Source organism: Ranitomeya variabilis, chromosome 2 (genome assembly GCF_051348905.1).
Source record: "Ranitomeya variabilis isolate aRanVar5 chromosome 2, aRanVar5.hap1, whole genome shotgun sequence".
Classification (NCBI taxonomy): Eukaryota; Metazoa; Chordata; class Amphibia; order Anura; family Dendrobatidae; genus Ranitomeya; species Ranitomeya variabilis.
In genome coordinates, this window is record NC_135233.1 from 710,436,215 (window position 1) to 710,451,964 (window position 15,750).

Below are 15,750 nucleotides of genomic sequence, written 5' to 3' on the forward strand. Positions count from 1 at the left end.
TTGTCTGTGACTCTGATTTTTTCACTGTCTTCCATTTCTGTCGATGCCTATGTGGATTCGGGCGCTGCCCTGAGTCTTATGGATTGGTCATTTGCTAAACGCTGCGGTTTTAGTCTGGAACCTCTGGAAGTTCCTATTCCTCTGAAGGGAATTGACTCTACACCATTGGCTATGAATAAACCGCAGTATTGGACACAAGTGACCATGCGCATGACTCCCGTTCATCAGGAGGTGATTCGCTTCCTTGTACTTTATAATTTACATGATGTACTAGTGCTTGGTCTGCCATGGTTACAAACTCATAATCCTGTCCTGGACTGGAAAACAATGTCTGTGTTAAGCTGGGGATGTCAGGGGGTTCATGATGATGCACCTCCGATTTCTATCGCTTCATCTACTCCTTCTGAGATCCCTGCGTTTTTGTCTGACTATAGGGATGTTTTTGAGGAGCCTAAGCTCAATTCGCTCCCTCCGCATAGAGATTGTGACTGTGCTATAGAATTGATTCCTGGCAGTAAGTTCCCTAAGGGTCGTTTATTTAATCTGTCACTGCCAGAGCATACTGCTATGCGGAATTATATTAAGGAGTCCTTGGAAAAGGGACATATTCGTCCATCTTCGTCCCCTCTGGGAGCAGGTTTTTTTTTTGTGGCAAAAAAAGATGGTTCCCTGAGGCCTTGTATAGATTATCGCCTTCTGAATAAGATTACAGTCAAGTATCAGTATCCATTGCCATTATTGACTGATTTGTTTGCTCGCATTAAGGGGGCTAGGTGGTTCACTAAGATAGATCTTCGCGGTGCGTATAATCTGGTGCGGATAAAACAGGGTGAAGAGTGGAAAACCGCATTTCATACGCCTGAGGGCCATTTTGAGTATTTGGTAATGCCTTTTGGACTCTCCAATGCTCCGTCAGTCTTTCAGTCCTTTATGCACAATATTTTCCGTGAATATCTGGATAAGTTTATGATTGTGTATTTGGATGATATTTTGGTGTTTTCTGATGACTGGGAGTCTCATGTTCTACAGGTCAGGAAGGTGTTTCAGGTTCTGCGGGCCAATTCTCTGTTTGTGAAGGGCTCAAAGTGTCTCTTCGGAGTCCAGAAGATTTCTTTTTTGGGGTACATTTTTTCTCCTTCTACTATTGAGATGGATCCCGTCAAGGTTCAGGCGATTTGTGACTGGACACAACCTACATCTGTTAAGAGCCTTCAGAAGTTCTTGGGGTTTGCTAATTTTTATCGTCAGTTCATTGCTAATTTTTCCAGTATTGTTAAACCTTTGACTGATTTGACTAAAAAGGGTGCTGATGTTGCTGATTGGTCTCCTGCGGCCGTGGAGGCCTTTCAGGAACTTAAGCGCCGGTTTTCTTCTGCTCCTGTGTTGTGTCAACCAGATGTTTCACTTCCTTTTCAGGTTGAGGTTGATGCTTCCGAGATTGGAGCGGGGGCGGTTTTGTCACAGAGAAGTTCTAATGGCTCAGTGATGAAGCCATGTGCATTCTTCTCTAGAAAATTCTCGCCCGCCGAGCGCAATTATGATGTGGGTAATCGGGAGCTTTTGGCCATGAAGTGGGCATTTGAGGAGTGGCGTCATTGGCTTGAGGGTGCTAAACATCGTGTGGTGGTCTTGACTGATCACAAGAATCTCATTTACCTTGAGTCTGCCAGGCGTTTGAATCCTAGACAGGCTCGTTGGTCGTTGTTTTTTTTCTCGTTTCAATTTCGTGGTTTCATACCTGCCAGGTTCAAAGAATGTGAAGGCAGATGCTCTTTCCAGGAGTTTTGTGCCTGACTCTCCTGGAGACTCTGGGCCTACTGGTATCCTTAGGGATGGGGTAATATTGTCCGCCGTATCCCCAGACTTGCGACGTGCATTGCAGGAGTTTCAGGTGGATAAACCGGATCGTTGTCCACCAGAAAGACTGTTTGTTCCGGATGATTGGACCAGTAGAGTTATCTCCGAGGTCCATTCTTCTGTGTTGGCTGGTCATCCTGGAATATTTGGTACTAGAGACTTGGTGGCCAGGTCTTTTTGGTGGCCTTCCTTGTCTAGGGATGTGCGTACCTTTGTGCAGTCTTGTGAAGTGTGTGCTCGAGCTAAGCCTTGCTGTTCTCGGGCCAGTGGGTTGTTGTTATCCTTGCCCATCCCGAAGAGGCCTTGGACGCACATTTCCATGGATTTTATTTCTGATCTCCCGGTTTCACAGAAAATGTCCGTTATCTGGGTTGTGTGTGACCGCTTTTCTAAGATGGTTCATTTGGTGCCCTTGCCTAAGTTGCCTTCCTCCTCTGAGTTGGTCCCTTTATTTTTTCAGAACGTGGTTCGTTTGCATGGGATTCCGGAGAATATCGTTTCTGACAGGGGATCCCAGTTTGTGTCTAGATTTTGGCGGACGTTTTGTGCCAAGATGGGCATTGATTTGTCTTTCTCGTCTGCATTCCATCCTCAGACGAATGGCCAGACGGAGCGAACTAATCAGACCTTGGAAACTTATTTGAGGTGTTTTGTTTCTGCTGATCAAGATGACTGGGTTGCTTTTTTGCCACTGGCCGAATTTGCTCTTAATAATCGGGCTAGTTCGGCCACGTTGGTCTCTCCTTTTTTTTGTAATTCGGGGTTTCATCCTCGTTTTTCCTCTGGTCAGGTGGAGCCTTCGGATTGTCCTGGAGTGGACGTGGTGGTGGACAGGCTACATCAGATTTGGAATCAGGTGGTGGACAATTTGAAGTTATCTCAGGAGAAGACTCAGCAGTTTGCTAATCGCCGTCGCCGCGTGAGTCCCCGACTTCTTGTTGGGGATTTGGTGTGGTTGTCTTCTCGTTTTGTCCCTATGAAGGTCTCTTCTCCTAAGTTCAAGCCTCGGTTCATCGGTCCTTATAGGATCTCGGAGATTCTTAACCCTGTATCTTTTCGTTTGGATCTCCCAGCATCGTTTGCTATTCATAATGTGTTCCATCGGTCGTTGTTGCGGAGGTATGAGGTGCCTGTTGTTCCTTCGGTTGAGCCTCCTGCTCCGGTGCTGGTGGAGGGAGAATTGGAGTATGTTGTTGAGAAGATCTTGGATTCTCGTGTTTCCAGACGCAAACTCCAGTATTTGGTTAAGTGGAAGGGTTATGGTCAGGAGGATAATTCCTGGGTGGTCGCCTCTGATGTTCATGCGACTGATTTGGTCCGCGCCTTCCATAGAGCTCACCCTGATCGCCCTGGGGGTTCTCGTGAGGGTTCGGTGACCCCTCCTCAAGGGGGGGGTACTGTTGTGGATTCTGTTTGTGGGCTCCCTCTGGTGGTTACTGCTGGTACTGGGTGACTTTGGTGGGTTGCGGCCTTTGGTTTCCACCTGTCCATCAGTGGCTGGGTGTTTCCTATTTTACCTGGCCTTTCTGTCATTTCCCTTGCCGGCTATCAATGTATTCAGATGTGCTCTGTTTGGTTCCTGCCTACCTGCTCCCAGATCTTTCAGGATAAGCTAAGTGCTGATTTTCAGTTGTTTGGTTTTTTGTCCAGCTTGCTTATTATGTCTCTATGCTAGCTGGTAGCTCTAGTGGACTGAGGTTCTCCCCATGTGCCATGAGTTGGCACATGGGTTCTTGTAATCTCAGGATGGTTTTTTTGATTAGGGTTTTTTGCTGACCGCTCAGTCCCCTTTTGTATCGTTCTGCTTTCTAGTTTACAGCGGGCCTCAATTTGCTAAAACTATATATATCATCTCTATGTGTGTGCCTTCCTCTCATTTCACCGTCAATACATGTGGGGGGCAACTATATCTTTTGGGGTTCATTCCGCTGGAGGCAAGTGAGGTCTTTATTTTCTCTGCAGTGCTAGTTAGCTCTTAGGCTGGTGCGTGGCGTCTAGAACCAACGTAGGCACGCTCCCTGGCTATCTCTAGTTGCGTTTGTCAGGCGTAGGGCAGCGGTCAGCCCAGGTTCCATCACCCTAGAGCTCGTCCGTAATATATTTGTACTTTGCTTGTCCTGTGCTATCCCTAGCCATTGGGATTCATGACAGGTAAACCACTGTTTGGGCGCACGGGAGAGCTCGGAAGGGAAGGAGCACTGTTTTACTTTTTCAACGCAGAATTGGCTGAAATTGAGATCGGATGCCATGTCGCGTTTGGAGAGCCCCTGATGTGCCTAAACAGTGGAAACCCCCCAATTATAACTGAAACCCTAATCAAAACACACCGCTAACCCTAATCCCAGCTGTAACCCTAACCACACCTCTAATCCAGACAAACCCCTAACCCTAATCCCAACCCTATTCCCAACCGTAAATGTAATCCAAACCCTAACCCTAACTTTAGCCCCAACCCTAACCCTAACTTTAGCCCCAACCCTAACTGTAGCCTTAACCCTAACCCTAGCCCTAACCCTAACCCTAGCCCCAACCCTAACCCTAGCCCCAACCCTAACCCCAACCCTTACCCTAGCCCCAACCCTAACCCTAGCCCCAACCCTAACCCTAGCCCTAACCCTAGCCCTAACCCCAACCCTAACCCTAGCCCCAACCCTAACCCTAGCCCTAACCCTAACCCTAGCCCCAACCCTAACCCTAACCCTAGCCCTAATGGTAAAATGGAAATAAATACATTTTTTTATTTTTTTTATTTTTCCCTAACTAAGGGGGTGATGAAGGGGGGTTTAATTTACTTTTATAGCGGGTTTTTTAGCGGATTTTTATGATTGGCAGCCGTCACACACTGAAAGAAGCTTTTTATTGCAAAAAAATATTTTTCGCGTTACCACATTTTGAGAGCTATAATTTTTCCATATTTGAGTCCACAGAGTCATGTGAGGTCTTGTTTTTCGCGGGACAAGTTGACGTTTTTATTGGTAACATGCTTGGGCATGGGAGATTTTTTGATCGCTTTTTATTCCAATTTTTGTGAGGCAGAATGACCAAAAACCAGCTATTCATGAAATTCTTTTGGGGGAGGCGTTTATACCGTTCCGCGTTTGGTAAAATTGATAAAGCAGTTTTATTCTTCGGGTCAGTATGATTACAGCGATACCTCATTTATATCATTTTTTTATGTTTTGGCGCTTTTATACGATAAAAACTATTTTATAGAAAAAATAATTATTTTGGCATCGCTTTATTCTGAGGACTATAACTTTTTTATTTTTTTGCTGATGATGCTATATGGCAGCTCGTTTTTTGCGGGACAAGATGACGTTTTCAGCGGTACCATGGTTATTTATATCCGTTTTTTTGATCGCGTGTTATTCTACTTTTTGTTTGGCGGTATGAGAATAAAGCGTTGTTTTTTGCCTCGTTTTTTTTTTACGGTGTTCACTGAAGGGGTTAACTAGTGATATAGTTTTATAGGTGGGGTCGTTACGGACGCGGCAATACTAAATATGTGTACTTTTATTGTTTGATTTTTTTTATTTAGATATAGAAATTTTTTTATGGGAATAATATTATTTTTTTTTCTTTATTTAGGAATTTTTTTTTTTATTCTTTTTTTACACATGTGGGAATTTTTTTTTTTACTTTTTCACTTTGTCCCAGGGGGGGACATCACAGATCGGTGATCTGACAGTGTGCACAGCACTCTGTCAGATCACCGATCTCACTTACAGCCGTGCAGGCTTACCAGCACCTGCACGGCACCCGGAAGTAATCCCTGCAGGACCCGGATGCAGCCCCACGGCCATTTTGGATCCGGGGCCTGCAGGGATAGGAGGTAAGAGACCCTCGCAGCAACGCGATCACATCGCGTTGCTCCGGGGGTCTCAGGGAAGCCCGCAGGGAGCCCCCTCCCTGCGCGATGCTTCCCTGTACTGCCGGCACACCGCGATCATGTTTGATCATGGTGTGCCGGGGGTTAATGTGCCGGGGGTGGTCCGTGACCGCTCCTGGCACATAGTGCCGGATGTCAGCTGCGATAGGCAGCTGACACCCGGCCGCGATCGGCCGCGCTCCCCCCGTGGGCGCGGCCGATCCTGCTGGACGTACTATTCCGTCCTTGGGAAGTAGGGCCCACCCCACATGGACGGAATAGTACGTCCAATGGCAGAAAGGGGTTAATGATAGTGTTGAGCGAAACGGATCGGACAATTTAAAAAATCGCCGACTTTCGGCAAAGTCGGGTTTCGTGAAACCCGACCCGATCCCAGTGTGGGATCGGCCATGCTGTCGGCGATCTTCGAGGCCAAAGTCGAGTTTCATATGACGCTTTCAGCACCATTTCTCAGCCAATGAAGGTGGACGCAGAGTGTGAGCAGAGTGATGACATAGATCTCGGTCCCCACCATCTCAGTGAAGGGCATGGCAGTGATTGGCTTGCTTTCTGCCACGTCACAGGGGCTATAAAGGGGCGTGCACGCCGACCGCCATCTTACTTCTGCCGATCTGAGCATAGGGAGAGGATTCTGCAGCTTCATCAGAAGCAGGGATATTGTTAGGGAGGAAAGATTAACCCCCAAACCGCTTGTGCTGTAGCGATTTCCACTGTCCAACACCACCTTTTCTTTGCAGGAACAGTGGAGGCTAGATTTCTGTGCATCAACTCTGTAGCTTATAAGGCTCCCTGATAGCTGCATTGCTGTTTGTACGCCGCTATGCAAACCAACTGCTTTTTTCAAAGCAAAAGTCCTGTTGCTCCTTTCTGCACAGTTCTATTGTTTATTTGTCCACACTTATAATTTTTTTGATATTTTCCAGCCACTTTCTGCCACTTATACTGTGTAGTGTAATACAGTGGGCCTGTTTTGTTTTTTTGCAGCAGTCTCCCACACATAAAAAGGGAGATTTATATTGCCAATAAGTGCATCTGCGTCCGTTCTGTTTGGCGTATATCTGCCAGCCACTTTCTGCCACTTATACTGTGTAGTGTAATACAGTGGGCCTTTTTTTTTGCAGCAGCAGTCTCCCACACATAAAAAGGGAGATTAATATTGCCACTAAGTGCATCTGCGTCAGTTCTGTTTGGCGTATATCTGCCAGCCACTTTCTGCCACTTAGGCCGGCGTCACACTGGCGACTTTTACGGACTTAAGAGCGCAGAAACTACGTCCGTAAAACTCGCATTACATACGGCACAATGCTTCTCAATGGGGCTGCTCCTATTAGCCGTATATTACGGTTCAGTATTATACGGCTTTCTACGGCCGTACAAAATCGCAGCATGCTGCGTTTGACAGCGTATTGCGCAAATAATACGCCAATGAAAGTCTATGGGGGCGAGAAAAATAGGGATTCCACACGGACCTGCAGTGTGACTTGCGAGAAATACGCAGCGGTGTTAGTGAAAAGTCGGTAATTCAATTGCCGGCTTTTTCCTTCTCCTTCACAAACCCGACATGATATGAGACATGATTTACATACAGTAAACCATCTCATATCCCCATTTTTTTTGCATATTCCACACTACTAATGTTAGTAGTGTGTGTATGCAAAATTTGGGCGCTGTAGCTGCTAAAATAAAGGGTTAAATGGCGGAAAAAATTGGCGTGGGCTCCCGCGCAATTTTCTCCGCCAGGGTGGTAAAGCCAGTGACTGAGGGCAGATATTAATAGCCAGGAGAGGGTCCATGGTTATTGGCCCCCCGTGGCTAAAAACATCTGCCCCCAGCCACCCCAGAAAAGGCACATCTGGAAGATGCGCCTATTCTGGCACTTGGCCACTCTCTTCCCACTCCCTGTAGCGGTGGGATATGGGGTAATGAAGGGTTAATGCCACCTTGCTATTGTAAGGTGACATTAAGCCAGATTAATAATGGAGAGGCGTCAATTATGTCACCTATCCATTATTAATCCAATTGTAGGAAAGGGTTAAAACACACACACACACACATGATTAAAAAGGATTTTAATGAAATAAACACAGCGGTTGTTGTAATAATTTATTGTTCTCGCAATCCATTTGCAGACCCTCGCTTGGAAAAATAATAAACGCACAAGATACATACCTTCTGGTGAACCGTCTCGTCCCACGAGGTAATCCATCTGAAGGGGTTAATTAATATTACAGGCAGGAGCCCTGCAAATGCCGCGGTGCTACGTGCCTGTAATCCCCGGCGAATGAATGAAATGTAGGTCATTGACCTACATTTCCTTCAGTCGCGGTGATGCGCCCCCTGGTGGATGTCCTCATATGACCTGGAGCGTGGGAAAAAGTTCCCAGGCTGCAGTTCATGAGAACATCCAGCAGGGGCGCATCACCGCGACTCAATGTAAGTACAGATCCTGCTTTCCTTTCAGCACCCGGGGATTACAGGCACGAGCGAGTGGTTTATCGCAGCTCTGCCTGTAATATTAGTTAACCCCTTCAGATGGATTACTTCGTGGGACGTGATCTGACATCAGAAGGTATGTATATTGTGCGTTAATTATTTTGCCAAGTGAGGGCCTGCAAATGGATTGCGAGAACAATAAATTATTACAACAACCGCTGTGTTTATTTCATTAAAATCCTTTTTAATCGTGTGTGTGTGTGTGTGTTTTTTAACCCTTTCCTACAATTGGATTAATAATGGATAGGTGACATAATTGACGCCTCTCCATTATTAATCTGGCTTAATGTCACCTTACAATAGCAAGGTGGCATTAACCCTTCATTACCCCATAGCCCACCGCTACAGGGAGTGGGAAGAGAGTGGCCAAGTGCCAGAATAGGCGCATCTTCCAGATGTGCCTTTTCTGGGGTGGCTGGGGGCAGATGTTTGTAGCCACGGGGGGGCCAATAACCATGGACCCTCTCCTGGCTATTAATATCTGCCCTCAGTCACTGGCTTTACCATTCTGGCGGAGAAAATTGCGCGGGAGCCCACGCCAATTTTTTCCGCGATTTAACCCTTTATTTTAGCAGCTACAGCGCTGAAATTTTGCACATACACACTACTAACATTAGTAGTGTGGAATATGCAAAAAAAATGGGGATATGAGATGGTTTACTGTATGTAAACCATGTCTCATATCCTGTCGGGTTTGTGAAGGAGAAATGAAAAGCCGGCAATTGAATTACCGGCTGTTCACAGATATCGCGCTGAATGAAATATAAATACAGAATATATATATATATGTGTCTCAATGACATATATATATATACATACTGTATATATGTTTTAATGAACATTTGAGCACATAAATCCATTAGATGTCGGTTTTGCAAGCCTGCGCGAAAATCTCGCAGTACGGATGCCATACGGATTACATACGGAGGATGCCATGCGCAAAATACGCTGACACACCCTGCCTACGGATCACTATTTTGGGAACATTTCACCGTATTTCGGCAGTATTACGGCCGTAAAATACGGACCGTATTGTCTTACGCCGAGTGTGACGCCGGCCTTATACTGTGTAGTGTAATACAGTGGGCCTAAATTCTCAACAAGTTTATATACACCTTCTACCTTGCTTTACAGTACCATCTAATGGTTGATAGTTTGTTTACACTTTCACAAAAATGAGGAAGTCTGGTGGAAGAGGCCATGGGCGGTCATTGCCAGCTGGTAATGATGGTGGTGGTGGTGGTGGTGGAGCATCTGGTGGTAGTGGGAAAAGCAAAATAGCATCTAAGGCTCGAGTTGTTGAGCCAGCGTCATCGTCTGGCTACACAAGGCCTCGAAGGCTCCCTTTTCTGGGATTAGGAAAACCACTTTTAAAGCCGGAGCAGTAGGAAATGTTTTGGCTTTCCTTGCTGACTCAGCCTCTAGCTCTTTCGCCTCCTCTTCCGAAAGTTCCAAATTTAAAAGCAGCGAGTCATCAGTGGATGCTCACGGTCAGGAACAAGTAGCTTCCTTGTGTCCTTCACCCAAAGCAAAAGTGAAGGATGCGGCAAGTGACACAACAGTTTACTCCATGGAGCTCTTTACACATACCGTGCCAGAGTTAGAAAGGGAAATAGTTCACAGCCCATTACAAGATGAATCGGACATAGAGTGCACAGATGCACAGCCACAGCTAGATTTTTATGCTGTTCCATTGACTCAGATCACAACATTGCCCTCGCAGTGTACTTAGCCAGAATCTGACCCTGATGAGACTATGGTGCCCCGTCCCGAACGCTATAGCACCTTACACGGTGACACAGAGGAAGGTGCACAGGACATTGAAGAGGAGGTGATAGATGACCCAGTTGTAGACCCAGATTGGCAGCCATTGGGGGAACAGGGTGCCGCTGGCAGTAGCTCTGAAGCGGAGGAGGATGAGCCGCAGCAGGCATCAACATCGCAACAGCTTTCATCTGGCTGGCCCGTATCAGGCCAAAACCGTGTGTCGAAAACAAAACCAGTTTTAGGACAGTGTGGCCATCCGGTGAAAGCAGCACAGCGTGCAATGCCTGAAAAGGTATTCGATAGTAGGAAGAGTGCAGTGTGGCAATTTTTTTAGCAAGATCCGAATGATCAGTGCAAAGTTATCTGTAAGAAATGCTCAAAGACCTTTAGCAGAGGGCAAAATGTCAAAAATGGAAATACAACGTGCATGCGTAGACATTTAGCCAGCATGCACTTGCAAGCCTGGACTAACTACCAAACGTCCCGTACCGTTGGTGTACCTGCTCAGAATGAAGGTAGTCAGCAATGCTACATTGCTTCCCTCACTGTAAGCCCACCGGTTAGGACACCACCAGCAGCAAATGTGGAGGTATCGTCACAAGGCCAAAGGAGTCAGGGAATCACAAGGTTTTTGGTAGGAAACACTGTATATAGGTCAACATCGAGAATACCATCACCAACCCTCTCTCAATCCGCCATGTCCACCACCACCACCACCACCGCTTGTTCCACCATATGCACCTCTCCAGTCCAGCTCACCCTACAAGAGACTCTCGTTAGGAAAAGAAAGTACTCACCCTCTCATCCGCATACACAGGGTTTGAACGCCCACATTGCTAGACTAATCTCGTTAGAGATGATGCCCTACCGGTTGGTTGAAAGTGAAGCTTTCAAAGCCCTGATGGCCTACGCAGTACCATGCTATGAACTACCCAGTCGACACTTCTTTGCGAGAAAAGCCATCCCAGCCCTCCACCAGCATGTCAAAGACCGCATTGTCCATGCACTCAGGCAATCAGTCAGTGGAAAGGTGCACCTCAAAACAGATGTATGGACCAGTAGGCATGGCCAGGGACATTACGTGTCCATCACGGCACACTGGGTTAATGTGGTGGATGCAGGGTCCACAGGGGACAGCCACAGTGGGACAGTTCTGCCTAGCCCACAGTCTAGGAAACAGTTGGCTGTAGGCATTCGCCACCCCTCCTCCTCCTCCTCCTCTTCCAGCCGAAGCGAAAGCTCATCCACAGAGCGCAGTCACCCTACCACTCCATCCGCAGCTGCCAGTGTTGCACACGAGGTGTCCCATTATGGAACAGCTAGTGGTAAGCGTCAGCAGGCTGTGTTGGAAATGAAGTGTTTGGGCGACAACAGACACACCGCGGAAGTTCTGGCCGAGTTCTTGCAGCAAGAAACTCAGTCATGGCTAAGCAGTGTACATCTTGAGGCAGGCAAGGTAGTCAGTGATAACGGAAGGAATTTTATGGCTGCCATAGCCCTTTCAGAACTGAAACACATACCTTGCCTGGCTCACACCTTAAACCTGGTGGTGCAGTGCTTCCTGAAAAGTTATCCAGGTTTACCAGCCCTGCTCCTGACAGTGCAAAGACTTTGCTCGCACATCCGCCGGTCGCCCGTACACTCCAGCCGTATGCAGAACCATCAGCGATCGTTGAATCTTCCCCAGCACCGCCTAATAATCGACGTTGCAACAAGGTGGAACTCCACACTGCACATGCTTCAGAGGCTGTGCGAACAGAGGCGTGCTGTAATGTATTTGTGGGAGGATACACATACACGGGCAGGCACTTGGATGGCAGACATGGAGTTGTCAGGTGTGCAGTGGTCGAAGCTACAAGACCTCTGTCAAGTCCTTCAGTGCACACGGCTGGTAAGTGCAGACGACGCCATCATAAGCATGAGCATCCCACTAATGCGTCTGCTGATGCAAAGTTGGACACACATTAAGGAGCAGGCGTCTGCAGCCGAGGAGGAGGGAAGCCTTGATGACAGTCAGCCATTGTCTGCCCAGGTAACTCTCCTGGACGAGGTGGCGGACGAAGAAGAGGAGGAGGATGATGGGGATGAATATTTATGGGAGGAAGAAGCTTCTCAGGGGGCAATAGAAACTGGTGGCGTTGCAAGGTCAGGTACAGGGTTTTTGTGGGAGACAACTGATGTTGATTTGCCAGAAAGTGCTCCTCAACCCAGCACAAGCAGTGAATTGACACCTAGAACATTAGCCCACATGGCTGATTATGCCTTGCGTATCCTAAAAAGGGACCCCCACATTATCAAAATGATGACCGATGACGATTACTGTTTGGCCTGCCTCCTGGATCCACGCTATAAAGGGAAATTGCAAAATATCATGCCACATGAGAACCTTGAGCAAATATTGGCTACCAAACAAGCAACTCTTGTAGACCATTTGGTTCAGGCATTCCCAGCACACAGCAGCGGTGATGGTTCTCACACAACCTGCAGGGGGCAACATGGCAGAGGTGTTAGAGGTGCACAAATCAGAAGTGGCGTTGGACAGAGAGGTTTTATGACCAGGTTGTGGAGTGATTTTGCAATGACCACAGACACGACAGGTACTGCTGCATCAATTCAAAGTGACAGGAGACAACATTTGTCCAGTATGGTTACGAACTATTTTTCCCCCCTTATCGATGTTCTCCCTCACCCGTCATTCCCCTTTGATTACTGGGCATCTAAAATAGACACCTTGCCTGAATTGGCAGAATATGCATTACAGGAGCTCGCTTGCCCAGCTGCTAGTGTGCTATCAGAAAGAGTATTCTGTGCTGCTGGTTCAATACTGACCGAAAAAAGGACTCGTCTGGCTACCCAAAATGTTGATGATCTAACCTTCATTGAAATGAACCAATCATGGATTTCTAATTATTTTGCCCCACCTTCCCCTGCTGACACGTAGCTTTCCTGTAAAAAGGTCTTGCTTTTGGCCTCCTCTTACTGACTGCTCCAATTCCTCCATTTGCAGCTGCTGAATGTCCACCATAGGCCATTTTTACACCTCCCTAAATGGGCTGACTCCCCCCAAGAGGCCGTGGTCACCACTTGGCGCAAGCACCCGTGTGAGTGCCATTTGCCTGGACAGGTGGGTGTGCCCACTTTTGGGCGACAGCACTGGCACAGGGTCCCTCATAGTACAATGAAGTGTCTCTGGCGGTGGTGGTGCACACCCAACGTCAGACACACCGTCGTAATATGAGGGGCCCTGGGCCAGTACCGCTGCCCACGAGAGTGTGTTCCCCCCCAGCTCAAACAGTGCTCTACCACTTGCAAAACTTACCTCTCACTGCTCCACCACTGTGTAGTCTGTGCTGTTAAGTTGGTTATAGTAAAAATATACAGGGGCCCTGCCCTCCATTTAGACCTGTGAATACTGTGCGCGAACTACCACTGTCTGCTACTCAGCAGAGGAACCCACCCCTGTACCTAGCTTTGCCACCTGTTTATTTAGGAACATTTTTTTTGCAGACATTTAGCCCACTTTACTATTTTGGCCAACTAACTGTGTCAGCCACTTCTTCCAGTTGTCCTCCACCGAACAAAGCAATGCTGCCAGTTCACTCCTGTTACCAGTTTTGAACTACATTTAGCCAACTTTTTTATTGTTGGCCTACTACGTGTCTGTCTGCGCCACTCACATTACAGCTGTCCTCCACTGATCAAAGCAATGCCGCCCGTTCACTCCTGTTACCAGTTTTGAACTTGATTTAGCCGACTCGATCCTAAAAAAGTAAAAGTCGCTCAGCTCTACTTAATGAGGCCGTACTTCAGTGCTAATGCAGATACGTAAATGTAATTTAATATTTTGTGCATTACAGTGTATATATGCATGAAATAATGTCGAATATCAGGTGGAAAATCTATGGTCAGCTCTGCAGGAATACGCCAGAGAATGCTTTTCCTCCGATGACAGTCTAGAATGATCCCCTGTTCAGCATTAATAGCGTGAGCGCACTTAGTTGTTATATTTGCTGTTGCTTATCTAGAATGAAGTTTTTATCATGTGTAAATTACCCACAGGCACCATGTGTCCGCTTGAAAACATCACTTTCCATGCACTAAAATGCAAATGAGGCCTCATTTTTTGACCATGTTACTATTAAATCTGGTACATTCGCTGTTCTCCTTTTGCTTTGCAGCCATCAGTTACCATGGCAACAAGAGTTGAATTTATCCGGCGGTGGAAGTTGAGATTGCAGGTGGTTTACTTTAAGCACACGTGCTCATTGTAGCACAATAAATAATGGCAGCTCCGAAAATTCATTAATTTGATATTTTAGGAAAGTTTTAACTTCAATAGTTGGATAAGATTTTAATGACATTATGATAACAAACCAAATGTTATTACCTTGGAAGTATAACCTAATAATCTGGAAAAAACATTCACAAATGCCTGAATGTTAGTGTTTTAAAAAGGTCGTCTTAGTGACAATTACCAAAGCACAACCATATGAAACTTTTTTACTTATCTATAATTAAAACAAAGATCAAAACAGGATAATAAAGCAACATATGAGGTTGAATGAGATGTTATTCGTACACTATAATGGTCTCCATACACATTAGACAGATGTTGTTTGAACCCGCTATTAGAGATGAGCTGTGTTCGAGTCGAACTGTTCACCAATTTCAAATTCGAGCTGTTTTGGGCAGTGCTCGAGTCGTTCGTCGAACTCGAACAATTTGCTTAAAATTCGGCTGTTCGGGTTTCTGTTCGATAACTGTTCGTTCATCAAAAGCCTAACTTGATTTGCACATTAAAACTGTTTATCATTGTTAATAGACTGTTTCAGTGTATAGTGTGTGTGTGTGTGGGGGGGGGGATAGATCTGTGCTGAAATAATTTTTTTTTTCTTTCCCGCATTTACAGTGGGGCGGCGCAGTCCCTCAGCCTATCAGCAGTGCACATACACACAGCAATGTGCATGTGATGCACACAAGCAAGGGCATGTGTAATTGGCTGTGTATGTCACATGTCCTTGCCCTATAAGAACCAGCCATTTGCCCCGTCGCCACCATTTCCTCACTGCTGCAGCTTAGTGTTAGACGGCACCGCTGCTGCTGTGGGCGCTATACATTCTAAGAGTGTTTTTTGCAAACGAATTCTCTGTTAGATAAAGAGAGATAGGTTTAGGGAGTCGGGAGTCGGGACTAGTTGTAATATCAGCCCTTTTCAGGGTAGGTTACAGCAGTTCCTAGCACTTTTTGCCAGGCAGGTCTGTGCCAGTGGTGTGCAAGTGTTTGTCACAGCATTTGGTGTAATCCAGCTCAGTCAATCCTTTTGGGCTAGTAGCATTGTCTGATAGTCATCTGAGTAGCCCGCCTGTGAAGCTAACTACACCACCTGTGTATCTAAATTTGTCCCTCATCTAACCCAGTTCATAGTTTTGGGCCTAGGAGCAGTGTCTGCACGTCAGCGGAGTAGCCCGCCTGTGAAGCTAACTACACCGCCTGTGGATCTTAATTTTTTTCTGCATCTAACCCAGTAAATAGTTTTGGGCCTAGGAGCAGTGTCTGCACTGCAGCGGAGTAGCCCGCCTGTGAAGCTAACTACCCTGTTATGACCCCAATGGCAGAGGGTCTCAGAAATAATTACTAAGTCTGCAAACACAATAAACCAGCTCATAGGGCAGTGGTAACTGAGCTGACCATATATCTAATCCTAGCACCACAAATAGCAGCAGCCGGGGAACGTGCCTACATTG